Here is a 22,330-nt window from a genome sequence, read left to right as displayed (position 1 = left end):
TAATGACTTATTAGCATATTCTTCCAACTACGCTTTTCCTAGTTAAACCAGCTTGATAAAATCCGAATTTTAAAATATTTGCATGAAACCTCCTGGAATAAACAAGATTTGGTGATTTGTTTACCCTTGCTTTAGATGAAAGAGAAGTCAGTTGATCCTTCGTGACATGAAAAAATCACATCAACCATCTCCTCTCTAGCCCTTTTGAGTGGAAGATTTTTGGAATGTCTACCACGTTATTCAGATGTTTTGGCTCTCCATGGCATGAAGATTCCATACTCTACCAAGAGTCTGTGCTTTAAAAATGCTTACTCTGTCTTCTGTGACCTTGATCCTTCCTTTGTGGGGAATGAGATGCTTAGGCTGAGATCTTGTTTGTTGCCTACTTGCCTCATTAAAAAGCCTGTTAGCATTTTGGGGAGGACCAGGCACCAGATCAGGGCCTGGGACTTATGGCTTTTTATTGTGGCTTGGTTAGGGGGCTATGTGAATCTAAAGTCTCGTCATGTCTCTGCTGTGACTGCTTGAATGGTGTCTGGGAATGGGATATGTGACGAGGAACACAATGGAGCTGTCCACACAATCTAGGCAGAGACAGCTATAGGGTCTGTATGTTCTTGCACACACTGGAGCATTTTTTGTTCTCTTCAGATTTGTCTAAGTGTAAATGTCTCCTTTTCTCTCTTTCTCAAGTTAGTTCTTGTTGCTTTCTGTGGACCAGGATGCTTTTGGTGGAGGTTGTCACTGACCACATAGGATGAGGGTGACAGTCCTTGGTGATCCCACAAAGGACTGTCACCTGTAGTACAACCACAATGATGTGGGTGTGCGAATATGGATTTCACTCCAGGAAACTTGTCTGTTTTATGGCAGATATTGCCACAACACCCTTCTCCCTAGTTATTTTCCAGTTAGAGGTTTCCCTGTGACAATATTATGACCAGTGAGACGTAAGTGGAAGTCTGTTGGATGCAGTTTTTGGCAAAACTTTTGCTTTCCTTGTATAAAGAGAGAAGGGCTTCTTAACTGACCACCATCTCCTTGAGTGGAATGTAGATGAAACAACCGGAGGTGCTGCAGCTCTCTTGCAATTATGAGATGACAAGCAGCAGGAAAGAAGCCAACAGACTAAATAGGTGAAACAAATATACTGATTAGGAAACTGAAGCCAGAGTGGCTAAATGACTTGCTTAAAATCAACTAAACAAGTCCTCTGACTTCAAGTCCTGAGTTCATTCTTTGTATGTTGTTAGCAAATCAAAAGGCAATACGTCTTATTGTACTCTTACTAAATGTCAGACCCTAAGCTAATATTTTAACTGTTACTTTATTTAACCTTTATAAAAACTTGGTAAAGTTGTGCTATGGACTGAATTGTCCCCCCCACACACACAATTAATATGTTGGAAACCTAACCCCCAATATGACTGTATTTGGAGATAGGTCTTTAGAGGGGTAATTAAGGTTAAATGAATTCGTAAGGGTGGGCCCTAATCACATAGGGTGAATGTCTTTTTAAGAAGAGTCTCCAGAGAATTTATGCTCTTTCTGTCTCTCTCAGTCTCTTCCTCTCTCATTCTCATTCTCTGCGTGAGAACATAGAGAGAGACAGGGCAGCCTTTTACAAGCTAGGAAGAGAATTCTCACAAGGAAATGAACTGCCTAGCACTTTGATCTTGGATTTCCCAGCCTCCAAAATTTGAGAAATAAATTTCTCATTAAGTCCCCAAGTCTGTGATTTTTTTTTTTACAGCAGCCTGAGTATACGAGGCAAGTAGGTACTATTATTATGCCCCATTTGCAGGTAAGGAAACTGAAGCTCAGAAAAATTAAGTTATTTTGGGGGCCATATAGCTCGTAAATGACAATAATACTTGAGAACAGAGCTTGACAACTATTTCTGTAAAGAACTAGGTAGTAAGTAGTTCAGGCTTTGTGGGCCATATGGTCTCCGTTGGAACTATTCAGTTCTGCCTCTATAGTGTGAGAGCAGCCACAAACAATGAGTGAATGAATGGGTGTGGCTCTGCTTTATCTGAAAGCTTTATTTACACAATCAAGTGGTAAGCTAGATTTGGCCCGAGGTCTAGCCCATTGTTTACCAGCCGTTCTTTAGAACAGCATTAAAGGGATCATGCTTTCTGAATTATATGCACTGGATTTGAATTCTGCCATGTAGCTTTAGGCACATCCTATCATCCGGGCCCCATTTTCCAAGTTAGAGAGGTATTCTCTGCCCTGCCAGCCTACCAGGGTCATTGTCAGGAATCTCTAGATGGAGAAGGGCTCTGAAGAAGAGCAAGTGCTTAGCAGATACAATTTGATACCAGTATAATTTGATACCCATATAGTTCAGAGTACTTCTGGAAACTCCACCCCAGGCAAAACATCTTTGGTTTAAAGACTAGAGTCAACTGAGGCTGACCTGGGTGCCCTCCAGGGAAGGTCCCTCCTCCTTTCACCAGGGGGCTTTGGGTGCAGTTGACCCTTGGCCAGACTCCTTGCTCCCTGGCATGGAGAGCTCTCTTTGGCTTTGAGCCTGCATCGTCAGTGACTGAGTTGTTTATTTGAACTAAGGATGGATAGGGAGGGGTGCCACAGTGGGCTGTGATACTCCTGGTTAGGCAGAAATGAACCAGCCTGGGTCTCTGGAGTGCACAAGTCTAAAAATGAAAATGGATTCTGCTATCTTCCCCACGCCTTGAGAAACCAGAAACCAGACCAAAATCTGTCGCTTTCTTCCATTCTCGATGTTTTCACTTTCTGAAATATTATTTATTCTTTAAGGGAGATTGTATGTGCAATCTCTGGCCTCTGAAAATTTTTTTGGTCTCTGAGAATTTGGGATGCCAACTTCTTTTAAAGATGGAGAAGAAAGGGGCAGAAGAAAACTCTTAAAAACATCTTGGGGATCCAGAGAGGGTTTCTTTTAAATGTTGAAATGTTTCAGAATGCCATTCAAAGGCCTTTGGATTTGAGCCTCAACTACTCTTTCAAGCTTCCTCTCCAGCTGCATTCCTGATCTGCCCAGTGAGCACTCAACCTGGATTTCTCATCCTGGCTGGATCATGTGGGTTAATGTTCCAGCCTTCACCAGCAATTCCTCTCCCTGGAATGCGCTCCCATTTTCACCTTTTGTCCCTGTATACATTCTCTTCCCTCCAGCCAACTCTCCTGGCAACTCTTACTTTATCTTTGAGAGCACTCTCACAACTAAAGCCAGCTTTCTCACCTTGCCCTGTGCAGTAGGACTGTCCCCTCCCTCTACCCTATCCCTATAACACTTCATGTAGATCTCCAGTTCCACCCTGAATTTTATTCATCTATTCCTCAGAGTTTCTTATGTGTGTGTGTATGTCACTCAGTCGTGTCCCACTCTTTGCGACCCCATGGACTGACTGTAACCCATCCAGCTCTTCTGTCCATGGAATTCTCCAGGCAAGAATACTGGAGTGGGTTGCCATTTCCTTCTCCAGGGGATCTTCCCAGCCCAGGAATCGAACCCAGGTCTCTTGCATTGCGGGGTGGATTCTTTACCATCTGAGCCACCAGGGAAGCTCTTCTTACGCATAGTTGGTACTTAATACATACCAACGGAATATAGAATGAGAGCAGCTAGGAGTAGAGGAAAGCAATGGCTTGGGAATAAAGAGACTCTGGTTCCCATCTCTCCATTGGGAGCTAAATGGGGTATATTAGGCATGAGAAAGTGCTTTGTAAACAGAATATGTCAGGCACATTCAAAGTAATTCTTTTCTTTTCAGGATCAGTTCTGTTTATTGCCTTTACGCTGCTTACCTTTAATTCCTAATTGTGTAACTCCTAAAGAAAGATCTCAGTCAATGAAATGGTGATTTGAGAATGCATCAGTGCCAGTTATACTCTTGTGTCTCCAAAGAGAACTGAATCTTCCCTGAGATTCAGAGGATTTTATTTCTGGCCATGTCCTCATGTATTTCTATTTCCATGTTCTAACCTAATACCAGACTCGATTAGCATGTCAGCATGAAGAGAGACTGGTCTCTGAAATCTGACCCTGGCGGGCTCCATCCCTAGCTTCATCTCTACACTGTGTTTTCTGGAACCCTCCTCCTGATGACTACCCGATTAGAAGCTGCTGCATGTCCTCATCTCCTTAGCCATATTTTCTATGGTCACAAACTCAGGGGACAGCAATGTTGGCAAATCTCTCTTAATGTGCCTAATTAACTTGCATATGCCAGAGACAGGAGCCTGTACTATTTATGGCACAGAGAAGTGAGAAAATGTCCCCTACCATGGGTATCAGGTAACTGACGCAGTCCTGCCAAAGTTTGGTTGTGAAACACGAAGCCTCTGAAACCTGTTGGTGTTAAGTGCACACCAAATATTCAATCCAGACATGTCGTGCTTGAGCTATTCTGGGGCTCATAAACCTTTCATCAGAATCAGAGGTGAAATATTTGGCCTTATTTGTAAGTCCCATATTTCTAAAGACCTTGGGGGCTCATTTAGTATTCCCAGCAGAAAGGTCACAAGGTTGGTTTTCAGAGGTCCTGGTTTAGTGGAACTGATGACTTCAAGCAGGAGATACTTTGATGATTTTCCAGGAACCAGCACCTCACTCCTCCTGTGTGTTGCCTACTCTGGTCCCTCTCCCTCTCCCTAGCCACCCCCCTCCACCACAAGCCCCCTAAACACAGGCACTGTTGTATAGGGCTGTTCAGAGCTCTTACATTTTCTGACCAAAACACTGACACCTTTATTTAATGGTAATATTAAGGAAGAGGGCTACTCCTTTTTAGGCAAACTATGTTACAAAAGGCTTTGAAAGTTGTAACTTTATTGGTGGAGGGGTTACTTAATTTTATAGAAACCTGAAATCTAAGGGTTAGGAGGGTCCTTTGAGATCATCTAGTCCACCCTTAGTTTTCCAGGTGAGTGGACTGAGAGCCACAGAGGTAAGGTGACCAGCTCAAGAGCTCACAGCTGAGCCATAGTACGTCTGCTCTCTTACATATCAGCTCTTGGACCTTAGGCAAATGATGTAACCACTGATGGCCTCTGTTTCCTCATAGAGATTCTGAGGACTGAGTGAGATGATCCACTCAGAATAATTGGCACAGTGCCTGGCACAGAGTCAATGTGCCATTTTTCTAGATTCCATATATATGCATTAGTGTATGATATTTGTTTTTCTCTTTCTGACTTATTTCACTCTGTATGACAGACTCTAGGTCCATCCATGTCTCTACAAATAACCCTGTTTCATTCCTTATAGTGGCTGAGTAATATTCCGTTGTATTTATGTACCACATTTTCTTTATCCTATTTCCAAGGCAGGAATAGAGACTCAGACATAGATAATGGGCATGTGGACGCGAATGTCAGGGAAGAAGAGGGTGGGATGAATCGGGAGACTGGGATTGACATATATACACTACTATGTGTAAAACAGATAGCTAGTGGGAAGCTGCTATAAAGCACAGGAAGCTCAGCTTGGTGTCTATGATGACCCAGAGGGGTGAGATAGAGGGAGGATGAGAGGGAAGGGATATATGTATATTTGTGGCTGATTTCTACAGCAGAAACTAATGCAACACTGTAAAACAATTGTATTCCAACAGAAAAAATGAGTGTGCCAGCTCAAACTTCCAGGAGAAAAGAGTAAGAATTTGTATTCTCCCCAATCCTTGCTAGTGTTTAAATTGAAAATTTTCGTGTTTCAACTATATTACACATTGAGCCTTTCCTCATTGCAATTTAAAGCCATTTTTTTTTAAATTTATAATTTTAAAAATTATTTTTATAAAAGTAATATAGTACTGAATAAAAAGAATTCAGAGCAAAAAAACCATATACGATGCAAAGTAAGTCTGCTCCCATTTCTGTTTTTCTTTCTACCGGGGAAGGTATCCTTATTTCTTTATTATTTCTTATGTATCCTTCCAGGGTTGTCCATGTAATTACAAACATAGATGCATGGTGTTTGTGTATGTGTGGGTACATATGTACATATATATGTATATACTGTACTCCCCTGGTGGCTCAGAGGTTAAAGCATCTGCCTGGAATACGGGAGATCCAGGTTTGATCCCTGGGTCGGGAAGATCCCCTGGAGAAGGAAATGGCAACCCACTCCAGTACTCTTGCCTGGAGAATCCCATGGAGGGAGGAGCCTGGTAGGCTACAGCCCATGGGGTCGCAGAGTCTGGACAGGACTGAGTGACTTCACTTTCACTTTCACTTTCATACACTTAATTATCCCATCTGTGCTGTCTGCATGTTGGTGTTTCTCCTTAACAAAAGGCCTAGGAGGTTGTTTCAATTCAGGATTATTAATATTTATTTCATTTTAAAATGTCCAATTAAAAAAATCTATATTCCACTTATTTATGTCTTTGTATGAAAACAGAACACGTCTATTATCCAGCTTTATGCCTGATCTAGATATTCACTTCTAGTACCCTACTTTGAGATGCCCTGCAGTGAGGTGCCTCTTGACTTCTGTTTAGGGCCAGGCTCTTCTAGCCAAAGCCAAGCAGTTATCCAGGTAATACAGACAGAAAGTCTTTACCTAGATGATTGTTGTAAAAGCATATATTGGTAATGACAATGACAGAAGAAATAGCTGAGAAGTGTTTTGTTGGCATACAAAGGATGCAGAAGTATTACTTTGATGTTAATATCTGCTATTATCAAGCCCTTACTATTGCCAGATCTTGCATTTTATGTAAATTATACTTTTACTACTCTCAGTATTTCTATGAGGTTAATATTATTATCACTCCCATTTTATAGCTATTGAGACTGGGCTGGGGCTCATGGCACTTAAATAACTGATCTAGGGTCTCAAGGATGTAAAAATTAGTAGACCCTGGATTTAAGCTCAGGTGAATGTGGCATCAGCACCAAAGCCCGCTTTCTAATGTCTGCCATAATGCCTCCACATACACATCTAAAACTTAATTTAGTTAGTGATAAGAGAATATATTTTTAAGTATTAGAAATATTAATAATTAATTAATGTTAATTTTTATGACCACGCTGGTTATTGGGCATTTTAATACCACTCTAGCTTCCAATATTACTCATTGGCCCCCCAAATCTGACTGATACTCTAGTTAAATTGAACCAGTCTCTCCTACTTAAAAATACCTTGTGCTTTCTTGTACTAGTATATACTTTGGTTCTAGAAATGCCGAAAAAAGTCCTCATGTTAGCCAGTTCTGTTTTGCAACAAATGTATATAGAACAATTACTAGGTCACAACTAAAAAGAAAATAGTAACAAGGAAGTGGAAATGATGGAAAATTCCAGGATGTGGCTTTTGTCTAGTCTCTGTTCATTGGCTGAGTCAATAGACTTGAAGGACTCCCTTCTTCATTGCAGGTTTTGCAGGACACCTCAGCACCTCTTTCTCTTTGAAAAGAGGAAAAACACTTCCCTCTCCATTATTTTATTTGCCTCCATCTTTTCCCATTTTTCTTCTACCTCCTTAACCCTAGGTAATACTCTCATTTTGAATTTTTCTCCATCCTTATCTGAGAACAAAATGGATACTGGTGATGGGGAAGTGGAGGAATGAAGGAAAGAACTAATTTGGCTCTGCATGAAAATGTGAAAGGTAAACTTTGCTGTCAAGAGGTAACTGTGTGAATATAAGACTGTTAGGGGGAAAAGTGTTCTTCATTCTTAAAGATTTGGAGAGCACTGTGAGTGAGAGTTAATGTGTGCTGTGGGAAGCTAAGTGTGTGATTCAGCGGGAGCTTACTGAACGTTCTCTTATAGCCACTTTGGTCTGTTTGTTACTCGAACTTAGCTGGCATTCTCCTCCTCTCCAGTTCAAGGTTTCTTACCAGTGGCACTTATTGACATTTTGGGCTGGATAATTCTTGATTGCAGGGTGCTGTTCTGTTCATTATAGGATGTTTAACAGTGTCCCTGGACTCCTCTCACTGAATGCCAGTAGTATTCTACCATCCAAGTCTTAATGTCAAGCATGTCTTCAGATATTGCTAAATGGCCCTGAGGGGCAAAATCGCCCTCAGTCGAGAACCACTGCTGAAGCTGTTCCTTTTGCCTGGCACACTCTTCCCCTAAAGGGCCTTATCCATACCCTCTCACCTCCTCCAAATCTCAGTGCAGATGTTACACCACTGAGGCTACTCTGACATATTTATTTAATCACACAAACTCTTAATCTCTTAACCACCTGTATCCCTTACCCTCTACTTTTTAATTTTCATGACCATCTAATGTACCAAAAAATGTACTTATTTTTATGTGTTTGTATTTTGTTTTCTTACTCAAATGTAAGCTCCTTGAGAGAGCAGTTTTGTTCCCTGTTACTTCCTAAGCACTTAGAGCAGTTCCTCACATACTATTTAAAAAAATAAAAATACATATGCAATGATCTACAGTGAAAAGATTAGCCCTTACTTCTGTACTCTGTGCTTCCAGTTCTCTTCCCCAAATCAAGTAACCATTTTTTCTCTAGTTACTAGTATATCCTTCTGGAGTTTCTTTATGCAAAATCAAGTAAGGGGGAATGTATATTTCCTATCCGAGTTTTATTCTATTTTCTTTTTTTACCAAAAGTTGGCATACATATACACCTGCTCAGCACCTTCTTTTTCATTTAAACTTATATGCATTTTGAAAATGGTATTTTTGTCTAGGAAGATTTTTCTCTCCTGTTTGAACTTTTCCTCTCTGTGCTTAAAACTTGAAGATCTACAGTCCTGGAAACAGTGACCTGACTTCCTTGTCCTTTAACAACAAAAACAACAAAACTTGATTTGCCCTTTAAACTTGAATTCAGATTTCAGTCACACCCCAGCAAGGTCTTAGCCAGTCAGAGGTCTGCCTCCTTGCTCCTTGCATGACAGCTACTCATTGACTCAAATCCATATGTCATTTGATTATTTTGGATTATATGACAAGCTTTTTTTTTTTTTTTAGTATAAATTAAATTGGTTCCCTCTAGGACAGGGCCAAGCATTGGTTCTTCTTGGAAATCAGCCAGTCTGTGAGGGGATGCAGACTCTGTTGATTTGGACCTTTGGGCAAGAATCCCCTGGGGTGTTCCTAGGCAGCCTTTCAAGCTGTGACTACAGAAGGGAACCCGGGTGGGACAGGTACCTTGTGCAGCTTTGACTGCACTGGAGGTGACCTAGACATTTGTTTACAACCTATTCCTCTGAATGTCAGTGCAGAGAGAGTGGCTCTTTGCCCTGTTTATGTATATACTGAGCCTCCAGTAAGCCTGAAAAGCAACTTAGGAGTCTAAATGTTTGAAAGGCTCAGGAAGGAATATCTGGCCTGGTGCCAGTGGTGTGACTCTGTGATGGGCACTTCATCCCATGGAGGCAAATGAATGGTGTGTGTTTTGAAATTAAGCACTTGGTGATTATTACAGTCTTAAAACATTTAGCTCTCAACTTATCAGACCTCAATGTATGACATTTCATGTTAGCCAAAACGGCTGTATTTTTTAAAGAGCTAAAAGATAAAATACATACCAACCTTCAAAACTGTAAACAAAGAATTAGAATGACAGATCACTACTGTTATCTTGGGTGTACATAAGAAAGATCCTCTTCTCATTTGGGAGGGATGTGTTCAGGTCATGGTACATTGTTTTTCTCTCCTTAGTTCCAGAAAAGTTAACAAGAAGTTGCACAGGCAAAAAGAACAGCTGGATCATGCATCTTTCAAAATGGAAAAACTTGTGCCTTAATCATGGATGAACCCACAAGGAAATACTTTAGAAAAGACTGAACTCATCCATCCTTTCATAGAATATGCAATCTAATCAGCACTCCGAGAAAAGCAGAAAGGAAGGATTAAAAATAAGAGTCTGTGTTTACTTTTGTCTGGGATCTATGGAAACATAGGTTTATGACTTGACTTGGACTGTCATAGTTAAAATAGATTGGATTACACAAGGTAAGTGGTGGACCATGGGCCCTGTAGAGCGGCAGACAATTAATTGCCTTTCTTCTCAAGCTTGGAAGCTGCACTAACCTCTCAGAAGGCTTCCCGACTGTACAGTGGCCAGTGGTGGCCATTGCCCTGACCTTTCCTACCCTCCGTCTTCACAGTCACTGACTCCCACAGCAGAATCACAGTCAGGTCTCCAATAACCATATTTAGTTATGGTTTGTTGGGAAGAGAGACTCCCAATAGTTTGGGGTTTTTTTCATTATTTTTTTAATCTTTAATATACAAACTAATACAGTTTATTTCAAGCTTGAAAATAATATTCTATTTCTTTTTTGCAATTTGATCTCAGATTTTCGATTTGTAATGTGTTTGGGGGGAAGAGTCTAGTACTCTTCTTCTTAAATAGTTTTATTGAGATATAATTCACATATTATATAGTTCATCCATTTAAAGTATACAATTCAGTGGTTTTTAATATATTCACAAAGTTGTGCAGCCACCACAAAAATGTAATTTTAGAACAGTTTCATCACTCCAAAGAGAAATCCTATGCCTATTAGCAGTTATTCCCTATTTGCCCCACTCACCTGTAACTGGCAGCCATAGTTTTCTTTCTATCTCTGCAGATGTGCCTATTCTGCACAATCTCATATAATGGAAATCATTCAATATATGGCCATTTATGACTGGCTTCTTTCACTTGGTCCATGCATGCTGTAGCATGTGGCAGTACTTCATTTCTTTTTATTACTAGGTAATATTCCATTGCATAGATATGCTGCTGCTGCTGTTGCTAAGTCACTTCAGTCGTGTCTGACTCTGTGTGACCCGATGAACAGCAGCCCACCAGGCTCCCCCGTCCCTGGGATTCTCCAGGCAAGAACACTGGAGTGGGTTGCCATTTCCTTCTTCAATGCATGAAAGTGAAAAGTGAAAGTGAAGTCGCTCAGTCATGTCTGACTCTTAACGACCCTATGGACTGCAGCCTTCCAGGCTGCTCTGTCCATGGGATTTTCTAGGCAAGAGTATTGGAGTGGGCTGCCATTGCCTTCTCCATAGATATACCACATTTTATTCACTCATTCATCAGTTAGTGAGTATTTGGATTGTTTCCACTTCTTGACTATTGTGAATAATGTAGTGATTATACATGTACAAGTTTTTTTGTGGATTTGTGTTTTCATTTCTTTTGGGTATATACCTACAGGTAGAATTGCTGGTTATACGGCAACTTTACTGCTGCTTGATTTTTTATAGAGCCAGGAGTTTCTGTCAGGACTTGTGTGAAGAACACATATTTGAAAAGGCAGAGAAAAGTCTTATTTCCAGACTTTTAAAAAGTGCTAAATGAATATCATAATCAGCTAAATGTGACTTTTGATGATTATTAAATTGAAAAATATGAGGCAAAAAAGAAGTTAATTAAACACTTTCATTATTTGAGCCTTAAAGGTTTTATTTCATTGGACTTTATTTCATTGACCTTAAAGTAACTTCATTATTTGGGAATCTAAAATTAGGTTTATTTTGTTCTATTTTTTTTACTTTTCGCCTGTGTTCCTACCACTATTTCACTGCAACTTCCCCTAGTGATTTGTGCCATGACTGTCAATATAGAAGAAGGTTTACCCGATTTGCAAAAAAAGAAGAAGAAAAAGAAAACACTCCTTTTCCAACAGTGGTTTTACATAAGTGTGAACATATATTTCACATTCTGGTAAGGTACACTATTACACTAATCTAGCTGAGTCTTTGCTTAGTCATCTACCATCTGGTCTATATACATTGAGTTACACTTGAATTCTAGTTAAACCCAGCAGACCCATCTAACCACTCCTAAGGTCGAAATCCAGATATGAGATGCTTCACTGCTTCTCAACTTACCAAAGAAGGCTGAGTTCAACCAGGGTCCCATCTTTCTGGGGTGGAATCTAGGAAATATCAAGCACTTTCTTATAATACTGTGAGTAAAAGACTCTTGAACTCCTGGTTTGCTTTGTTCCAATACTCCACACCAGCCCACGGCATGAAGAAAGCAAAAATCTGACAAGTTAAAGCCCAACTTTCAAGACTTTGAAAAGGGCTGTGGAAATAATTTCTTTCCTATTTTAATGCTTCATAACCCTGATTATAGTTATAAATAATTCTTATTTTTATCTAATGAGGCTAACATCATGTATGATAGCACTTTATCTGAGGAGGCATAAAATTGAGCAAAAAATCATTACTAACAATGCAAAGGAAATTTGAAAAATCAGCAAAGTTTAAAATGAAATGTTCCTAGTTGATGTCATGTGCTACTTGCCTGATGATAAAGGTAGCACATGATTATAACTCAATCCAGAGTACTTTTTCAACTTCTTCTGTGGTACTGCAGGCCTTGGGTGACTCCTTTGTATATATCTGGGCACAGCTGCAGCTCAGAAAACTCTTGTTTCTGGGGATGTAATGGATACCTACAATTTTTTGTCTGTGCAGCATCCATTCCCCTCTTTTTTAGTAACCAGATTCCCTTTAGAGAATTCCCCTCTCTTGTAGAGTGTGCCATTTTGAAGGGACTGCCCTGCCCCTGATTAGGTGATGATCACATGACCCGAGCCTGGCCAATCACATGTTCTTTCTTGGTAATCTGACTCTTGAAGAGTGGACTCTGTAAGACAAAGGCAGATAATAATTTCTCCAGGCAAAGGCACTCTGAGACCAACCTTAGAACCTGGAGCTGCGAAGGTCCTGGCCTTTCAGCGTTTCTTGATTTTTCCATTAAATTCTCTTCAGTTCAGTTCGGTTCAGTCGCTCAGTTGTGTCCTACTCTTTGCGACCCCATGAATTGCAGCATGCCAAGCCTCCCTGTCCATCACCAATTCCTGGAGTTCACCCAAACTCATGTCCATCGAGTCGGTGATACTATCCAGCCATCTCATCCTCTGTCGTCCCCTTCTCCTCCTGCCCCCAATCCCTCCCAGCATCAGAGTCTTTTCCAGTGAGTGAGTTCTTTGCATCAGGTGGCCAAAGTATTGAAATTTCAACTTCAACATCAGTCCTTCCAATGAACACCCAGGACTGATCTCCTTTAGGGTAGACTGGTTGGATCCTCTTGCAGTCCAAGGGACTCTCAAGAGTCTTTTCCAACACCACAGTTCAAAAGCATCAATTCTTTGGTGCTCAGCTTTTTTATAGTCCAACACTCCCATCCATGCATAACTACTGGAAAAAACATAGGTTTGCCTAGATGGAAAATCATGTCTGCCTTCTTAGAGCACATCTCTTACTGAGCATCCACCTGTGGTTCAGATTTCAACTGTGATACATTTTATTCCTTGAAAGGTAGCACAGTGTACTGAGAAGACAGTCCACACCCTGGAATGGAATTACCCATATTAAAATTCTGGCTTTGTGCCTTAACTAAACCTGTCTCCTTATCTGTTAAAAGAGAATAGTAGTATCTACTTAATAGGGTAGTTGAGAAAATTGAATAAGATCATTCACATAAAGTGCTTAACCTAGTACTGGGTACATAATAGATCCTCAACAACATTAACTATGGGGACAATAGCTTAAATCTACTTCCTTAGATTTCCTTTTATTTGTTCTGTATGACATCTCTTTTTGGATAATAGGATTAAGCAAATATGATGTCTCTCAGATACAAAGATACAGTGTGATCAAGTGAACATGTGTTTGGAGTTATTAAGCAAGCAGTGATTGTAAGAGGCTGGAGTCAGGGACTTTGCTGAAATAGAGCTCTCTGTATTTAATTATTATCTATTACAGTCTCTCTCTCTTTACATCATCTCCTCGGATTCCTCTTTTTTCCTTGACTTTTTATGGTCAAATCTTGCAGCTGAACATACCTCTAATTCAAGAAATAGTTATTGAGGGCCAGCATTGAACATAAAGATGAATTAGAATGCTTAACACTCTTCTTCATCTTCATTTCTATTGCTTTCCCTGACATTCATGCTCTTGGGAATTCTTACTCAAATGGTCAAAAGGACTTCTTAACTGATCTTCCTTACTCTTCCTCCCACCACTCAAATCTGTCTGCCAGATTAATCTTCCTAAAATTCAGCTCTGACTACATATATCAGCAAAACCCCCTATTATTCATCATTATGAACCAAATAAGTTCAACTGTCTTATCTCTAGTGTGTGGGGTCTTATACTATGGTGTCACATTTTCTTTTGTCTTCCCCCTTCTGTTCTCCATTGCCCTGACCATCATCTCTTCCTCTCTAGCAGGATTTGCAATTCCCTCCCAGAATGGGTCAAAACCTTGACCATTCTTTAAGACCAGGAATAAATGTCACTAGTCTAAGAAGTTTTTCCTGGTTTACTAAGACACGCAAAGGCTGTCCCTCCCCTGAGGCTTTAGTGCACACTGTAACTGTTTCCAGCTTTTTAGGACTCTGCTTTATTTCATAGACATTGAGGTAATACAGAAAGGACTCCTGGACTATAAGAAGAGAGATTCTGAAATGTACTTCCAAGGAGCGAGTAGGGAATTTAGTTTTCTCTGGAAACTTAAAGACAGGAATAGATATTTCAGGGAAATTTTTTATAAGGTCCTATTCTGCCTGGAAGTCAGTCAATGAACTAACATCTGCCAAAAGATTTGGGTAATTACAATTCTAGTAAGTTTCTGGAGATAGTTTAATATGCCTTTAGACAAGAAGAGAGAATACTAGCATGGAGTCTCATGAAGGAGATTAAAGACTACCTGGATGTATTTTTCCTTTGCCAAAGGAAATAGTAGCCAGGAGAAACCCCTAGAGGAGGGGTTGTTTTGAGATTCTCTATACCTTCTTGCATGCTCAGTTGCTTCAGTCATGTCCGACTCTTTGTGACCCTATAGACCATAGCCCACCAGGCTCCTCTGTCCATGGGTATTCTCCAAGTAAGAATACTGGAGTGGGTTGCCATGCCCTCCTCCCGGGGACCTTCCCAACCCAGGGAGTGGACCCGCGTCTTTTACGTTCTACCTGCATTGGCAGGGTTCTTTACACTGACCTTTCCTGCTGCCATGTCAGTCTTAGGCCTGTCCGTCACCTTCCACCAGAATCAAAGAGAACTTTCCCTGTGTCTCAGTCATGTCCGACTCTTTGCGACCCCGTGGACTGTAGCCCACCAGGCTCCTCCGTCCATGGGATTCTCCAGGCAAGAATACTGGAGTGGGTTGCCATTTCCTTCTCCAGGGGATCTTCCCAACCCAGGGATCGAACCCAGGTCTCCCGCATTGTGGGCAGACACTTTAACCGCTGAGCTACCAGGGAAGCCCCCTTTTCCTTCAGGGATAGGTTATAAAGCCATCTCAGATTCTGAGCTAAACTATCAATCATATTGTGCCTCTTGTGCTCAGTTGTGTCCAACTCTTTAGCGACCCCAGGGACTGTAGCCTGCCAGACTCCTCTGTCCATGGATTATCCCAGCAAGAATACTGGAGTGGGTTGCCATTACCTCCTCCAGGGAATCTTCCCCACCCAAGGATGAAACCCGTGTCTCCTTCGGTTCCTGCATTGGCAGATGGACTCTTTTACCACTTAGCCACGTGGCAAACCCCTATCAGTCATATATCTTGGCTCAAAGAATAACATTTATTCATCTATAATTGTGGATTTATTTATTCCACCTTTTAGTTGTATTAATTTTGTTTTGTGTATTTTGAAGTTTATATTAAAAGACACATGTGAATTTAGGATTGTTACATCTTTCTGGCAAACTGATTCTTTTATCATTATGAAATACTTTTCGCTATCTCTGGTAATATTCCTTGAAGTCTACTTTGATAGTGAGGCCACATCACTTTTTGCGGCTGACATTTGCATAATAATTTTTTTCCATCCTTTTACTTTCAACCTCTTTTAGCCTTTATATTTAATCCATGTCTCCTGTAAATAGTATATGGTGGATTCATTGAGTCATTTTAAAAAAAATAAAATCTGATAATCTCTGTCTTTTAATTGGAGTGTTCAGTTCTTTAGCATTTAATGTAATTATTTATCTAGCTATATTTATGTATCTTATTTTCCTATTTGTTTTCTGTTTGCTTGTTTTCATAAAGAGCTGCATTTGAATAGGGAACTCATGGATACCGTGCTTCTACCCTTATTTGGTAATATTTTAGAATATCTAAGCCCATGAAGTAAGGGGTCTTTCTGATATTACTCAAATGTTGCCAGGTAAACACCTGAGTTTTTGCCTATCAGTTAGGAAATGCCCCAATTATTTAACACGTAAGCCATTTTCAGTTTTATTTCTGTAAATGGTAGTTCAGATACCATCTTCTCCCATGTCTTTTACATAATTTGGGCTGATATAATACATAGGAGTTCCACAAGAAGGATAACTGAGTCAAAGAGTATTAAATAAGTGTAAAATTAATAATGTACATTACTCTATTGTTTTCTAGGTGGGTGGTAGCAGTTTACTATGCAACTAGCAATGCATGAGAGTGCCAATTTTGCCACACCTTTAGCTGCATTGGATATTTTCATGTAATATAAAAATTACTTTATTTACAAATTTAATTATACCTTAACTTTGGGGATTATATTCAGTATATCCTAAATTTTGTATGTTCTGTAAGAATCTCAGAGCAATATGGGAAAATATAAATAACTATTATTCTGAGAGTTCTAAAGAATGTTTTTATATAGGCTGAGTGAAAAATTCTAGAGAAGATCCAGGGAGACTAAAAAAATTCCCTGGTTGATTCCTGAAGAACACAATTGCTACTTAATAGATCTTTCTATCTCCTCCTTTTCAAAACCTCATGCCAAATCTATATTCAGTTTCATTCGAAAGCATTGTCTCAAGAGGAATTTGCAAGATGCAATGTTGATGCACCTAAGAAACAAGCATGTGCTTAGAGCGGTGATCGGCCCACCCTGACATTAGGGACACATAAAAACCTGCTAATTAGGTGCTTTTGTAGTAAGGACACGTAATGATTTCTTTTTTTTTGTAATGATTTCTACTACGGAATTGAGTACGAGAATTTCTTTCATTATAAACTGCAATTCTTTGTTAATGTGAAAGCAAGAACTAATTTTATTTTCAGATCAATAGATGCTGTGATGAATTAGTAGATGTGAAATGTTGGACATAGTATAAAATAGCAAATCACACTGATTGAGTTTGGGAGCATCTGTCTAATCAGACCACATGGCTATGGCCAGGTTACACAAATCACATAGGTTGCTGCTCTGGAGTTTTCTGGATTGTAGAGAACTTCCTGATTGAGACAGGCCTCTGAAAAATCACAATGGGACTTTGAACAAATGCTTTCATCTCTCAGGCTTGTCTCATAAAATTGGTGTGGTTCTGAAATGTGTTTTCTCAAAGGGTGTAATGCGTATTTGCTTTTTGTTGGGCGGGCTGAGCCAATAATGATTGCAATCGATAAGAAACCCTTTCATCACTTGAGTTTTATGATAGTGACTTTAAGGGTCTCCTGACATGAGATGAACTCAGTTAAGTTTTATTGGTAATTTGCCAGATATAAGTCATGAAATGTACTAAGAGGAGTTCAGAATTCATTTTCATCTGCACCTATTGAAAGCCTCCAAAGATTATGGGAGACCGAAGCCCATTTCCAATCTGGTCAGCATCTGGGGGTAATAGCCTACACAATCGGCTCCCAGCTGTCCAGACCAGTTCTCACAGGAGCATTGACTGGCACAGATTTTCTGTCTGAGCTTTAATCCTCTCCTTTGCCTGTCTTTCCTCTAACTGTTGCCCCCATCCAACCCCTGCCTTTCCACGTACACACTCATATACCCTATCTAGCTGCCCCTTGTAAGTAGGAGATAGTCTGCTTTGATGGTGTTCTAAGATCTAGCTGCCTTCATGAAGCTTAAAAAAAAATCATAAAACATTCTTAAATTATTTTTGAGTTGTAGTGATGCTTTAGATCTGTAATTTCACTTAAGCCTTACAATGATATTTTGAGAATATAATAATTCTTTTATAGAGGAGGAAATTGAGGCTAAGCAAAGTTAAGCAACTTGCCAAATGTCACGCTGCTATTTTACTTGGTGGATGAGGGATACTGTACACAGATCTAACTTGCCTTCAAAGTCCATAACCTTTCCAGATACCACTTTGGCTTCCAGGGAGCACTAGGTAACTGAATACTTGCTTTAACCCTGCCTAAACCACTGAGTAGGTGAATTATCCATACTATATGTGCTCAGATGAAAGATTATATGTAGAAAGTGTAAGTGGATATCATTAATATGTGATGTGATTATTTGTTGGAAGGTCAACAAAAACATCTAGGTCCAAGGATCTCCTGACATCCCTGCAGGACTTCTAAAAGTGTCTTTGTAGTTAATTCTTTGGGGTGATGGTTCTGGCTCACCTTACTTCTTCTATCTCCATGATCCTTGGCCAGAACCAATTTACCTATAGTCATACTGGGCCCAGTACCTAGGGCCCATGATACTTTTAGAAGCCCACAGAAATGTTTTAATTTCTTTCAAATCAGAAGAAAAAAAGTGAATAGAGTCTAGCCTGGATTATATTAATCTTTATGTCAATTCAGTCACAAAATAAAATTTTTAATATATATAATATAATTTAAAATATCAGTATATTTTAAATGAAAGAAACAGCTTTTGAAGGCAAAAGTGCCTACAAGTCTGTGAAAGTTAAAAGGTGGTGCTGACCTCAGCTCCTTCTGGCTGGGGCCATCGCCTCATATAGACTGAAGTCTGCACTCCAGGCCACAGCCCCCACTCTCTAGCGGGGTTTGGATGTCAGGTTGCTGTGAGCAAGTGTTGGGTAACCAGTCATAACCAGTCTAAGTTGATTTGTGGGCTCTTGTGTATGTCCCTGCTTACCAAGTGTGACCTGAGACTTCTAGCCCACACTTCTTGCTCTGTCAACACTTCCCTCCCCAATCTTTACCTGTTAACTCCTGTTCAGCCTTTGAGATAGCTTAACTATCACTTCCTTAGAAAGTCTTTCTTGACATCCTATTCTCAATCTAAATTTTGTACCCTTGGTGTAGTCTAGAGCATCTTGATTGACCTATGAAGTGCTTGCTACACTCCATTGCTGTGTTTATTTGGCTTAAGATCTATCTTCCTCTGTTACATCTATGTACCTTCACTAGCTGTCTCTGGTATCTACCCCAGTGCCAGATACTTGCTAGAAGCTTGATAAATATTAATTGAATGAATTACTGATTGATTAAATGTCTTCATAGCTGACCAAGTCTTGTTTTCAGTGGTCCAGGGCAAGTTCTGGGCCATGTCCATACAACCTTCCCATGCCTTCCCATCGTGTTGAAATTCCTGTATGATGGAGTTCCAACACATTGAGTTCTAGCTTGCTTGGTTACCTTGAATAGCACCCCAGATCCTCTGGGTTTGGGGCTCACCCTTCCATAGTCAGAGATTAGACTGACACTTCCACCTGGACCAGAGAACCATATTTAAAGTTTGTCCGGTTTACTTCTGTGATACAGGCTCAGATCTTTGGAAAGCATGACTAGCACCCTCCTAGGTCCCTGAACTCTGATCTGAATTCATCCCTTGTAAGCTCTATTTCTCTACTGGGGTATGGATTCTGCTTGGCCCCAGATTCCTCTTCCTTTTCCATGGCCTCTGTGTCTCTATAGGCTTCATGCTGATGCCCGTCCTCATATAAAACAGAAGTTACAGAAAGCCTCAGCTGAAATGGGAGAGGTTTCTATGTTAAGCCATTATCAACCATTAACACCAAGTGATTTTCTTTTCTGAATTCTTGTAATTCAGACAAAGCAGAGGAAATATGAGAGGCATAATCAATACTTCAAAAATTTTTCATTATGAAATCAATGAATATTCAGTGTTGGAAATTTATAATATAAAATAAGCAAAAAAAGAAAATAAAAATATTCAATAAATATTTTTCTTTTTGCTCACCTATGTTTTCAGTTTTTCAACATTGAATATGTATTATTTTTTTAATAAGAAAAAAGTTGTTTTTAATTTTTAAAAAGTTCAAGAAGATATATTCCAAAATATTAGCAGCTTTTGTTTCACTGGATGGTAGGATTGTGGGAAATTTAAATTTTCTTCTTTGGGGTTTTTTTCTTCCAATTTTTATACAATGATAACCATGCTATTTTATGATTGAGATGAAACAATTTCACAATAAATATTATAAAAATTAATTCCACTACTCGGAATTATTGCCAATATTTTGGTGGGTATGTCTATGTCTCCTATAGAGAGACATATAGGTGGGTTTCCCTATGTCTAGATACAGTTTTTAAAAAATGGTTATAGTCACATTGTATTGAAGCCTTATTTTAAAACTTACTCACACATCTTAAGCATCTTTCTACATCATTAAGATTTTGTCCAATAATCAGTTTAAATGACTGCCTAGTACTCCACTGTCCAACTATTACACAGTTTATTTAAATAATTCACTGTTATTGGACACTTATGTTGTTTCATATTATCATCATTATTAATAATACTAATAACTATGTTCTTTGAGAAAATTCCTAGAAGCAGAATTGCTTGATCATTTTTTTTTCATGTGCCTTTGTAAGGCTTTGTGTTCACATTGAAAATCCAAAATTATGGTTCTGTTGCTGGAGTCACCCTGAGGGGAACTTGAATGAAGTGAGGACCTGAAAGGGAAAAGGAGAAAATAGTGTGATTATAGAGGACCACAAGTCTGGGTTGGGTAATGAGGATTGTGTAAACTGTATCAAGGTAAATACAGGTAAAGCCATGACAAACTAGGATGAGGCAAAGAGTAATGTTTTTATTGTGAATGCCTGTACTTGTCATCCAAAATCCAAAATTTCTTCTTGGCTTGGACTCTTTTGTCCAGGCTCTTCATTTGAATTCCTGATTCTATGCTCAGTCTCGCTGTGTTTTCAGTGTCTCTGTCACTATTACTTAGGGCTGATTTCAGTCTAAGCTGGGTCTTGTGCATTCTAGGGGACACCATTCATTGCGGCTTATGAGTTGTGCTGTCTGTGCACTGCACAAGTGCACAACTCCTTGCACAGCTATTGCTCCTTTCCATCTCTTTGTTGTGGCTCTGCCTTTTTGTTATTTAGAAGAGCCCTTTATTCTCAATCTTTTGTCCAGGTCCTGGATTAGCTTTTCACATAAACTCCCATACTACTCCCATTCACTTTAGAAGGTTGGTGCTGTTACGAATGTAACAGAGGAGATTTATACTCTGGATGGAAATTTGGGCAAGAAGTTCCTTGAAACTCAGATTATCTAGATTTCCTACAAGTCTTTTTTGTTTGCCTTGGAAACCAGCTGAAATCAGAAGCATTAAATATAACTGATCTTAAAATACATTAAAAATAGAAAAAAGGATCCAAGTACCTGGTGTGCAATCCAACTGCCTCAAATACTAAAACTTTATGTTCATCCATAATATTTTCCTCTTAGAATAAAAACATCTGAATATAATAGTAAAGCAGCAGGGACTCACCAAAGAGTGAAGTTATCACCCGCCTGCAGGAGAGGAGACATTTAAAAGTACTCTATTCCTTGTGGCCCTCTCTATTATAAAATTTTCATGATAAATCCATCCCCAGCTAATGCCTAGGGTGATTTAAATATACGACAGCAGAGTCTCTGGTGGTCAATAGAGGGATAATGAGTTGTAGAACTACCAAAGAGAACGGAAAAATCTTCTTAGTTCAAGCTTTTTGTTCTTTCTGTTTGAAGCTTTTTGACACATTAATTGCAAAGGAAAGGAATAGATGAAGAGGAAAGGGAGGCCAAGAGACTAAGTGAAAAGACTGAGTCTAGGTTTTTGTGCTTATATCCAAATAAATACCAAGTAGTGTGGTAAAATTTCTCTGCAACGCATAGCGTATTCCATGTTGAATGTCCGAATGGAACGTTTCTAACACCTTCCAATGTTGCTCATAAGCAAAGAAGTGTATTTGGCATGAGGAAACATTTGAGTATATTTTGTGAAGTGGGAGATAACAGAAAAGTCACCTCTGAGATCTGCCTGCACCACTACGTGTGCATGTGTGTGTACACACGCACACACACACATACACACACGCACCCACACACTTGCAATTGTTATGACTTTCCACCTCTCTATACTTTTAAATATATTAAAAGACTTGAGATTGGAAATCTTCCTACCCTCCCGTCTCATGTCTCTCTTCTCCTCCCCTCTGTAATTACAATCACTGATTATAATCAACTTCAGAGCACTTTTCTTTTCAAAACACATTGACAACGATGAAAAATTTACTTACTCATCTTTGTCATATATTTAGGAGTATTTGGAAATAGACACAAAGAAAGAAGTGGCTTCCCTGGTGGCTCAGACCCTAAAGAATTCACCTGCAGTGCAGGAGACCCAGGTTCGATCCCTGGGTCAGGAGGATCCCCTGGAGAAGGGAACGGCAACCCAC

This window comes from Bos javanicus, chromosome 4 (assembly GCF_032452875.1).
Source record: "Bos javanicus breed banteng chromosome 4, ARS-OSU_banteng_1.0, whole genome shotgun sequence".
NCBI classification, from domain to species: Eukaryota; Metazoa; Chordata; class Mammalia; order Artiodactyla; family Bovidae; genus Bos; species Bos javanicus.
This window is presented reverse-complemented; position numbering follows the sequence as displayed.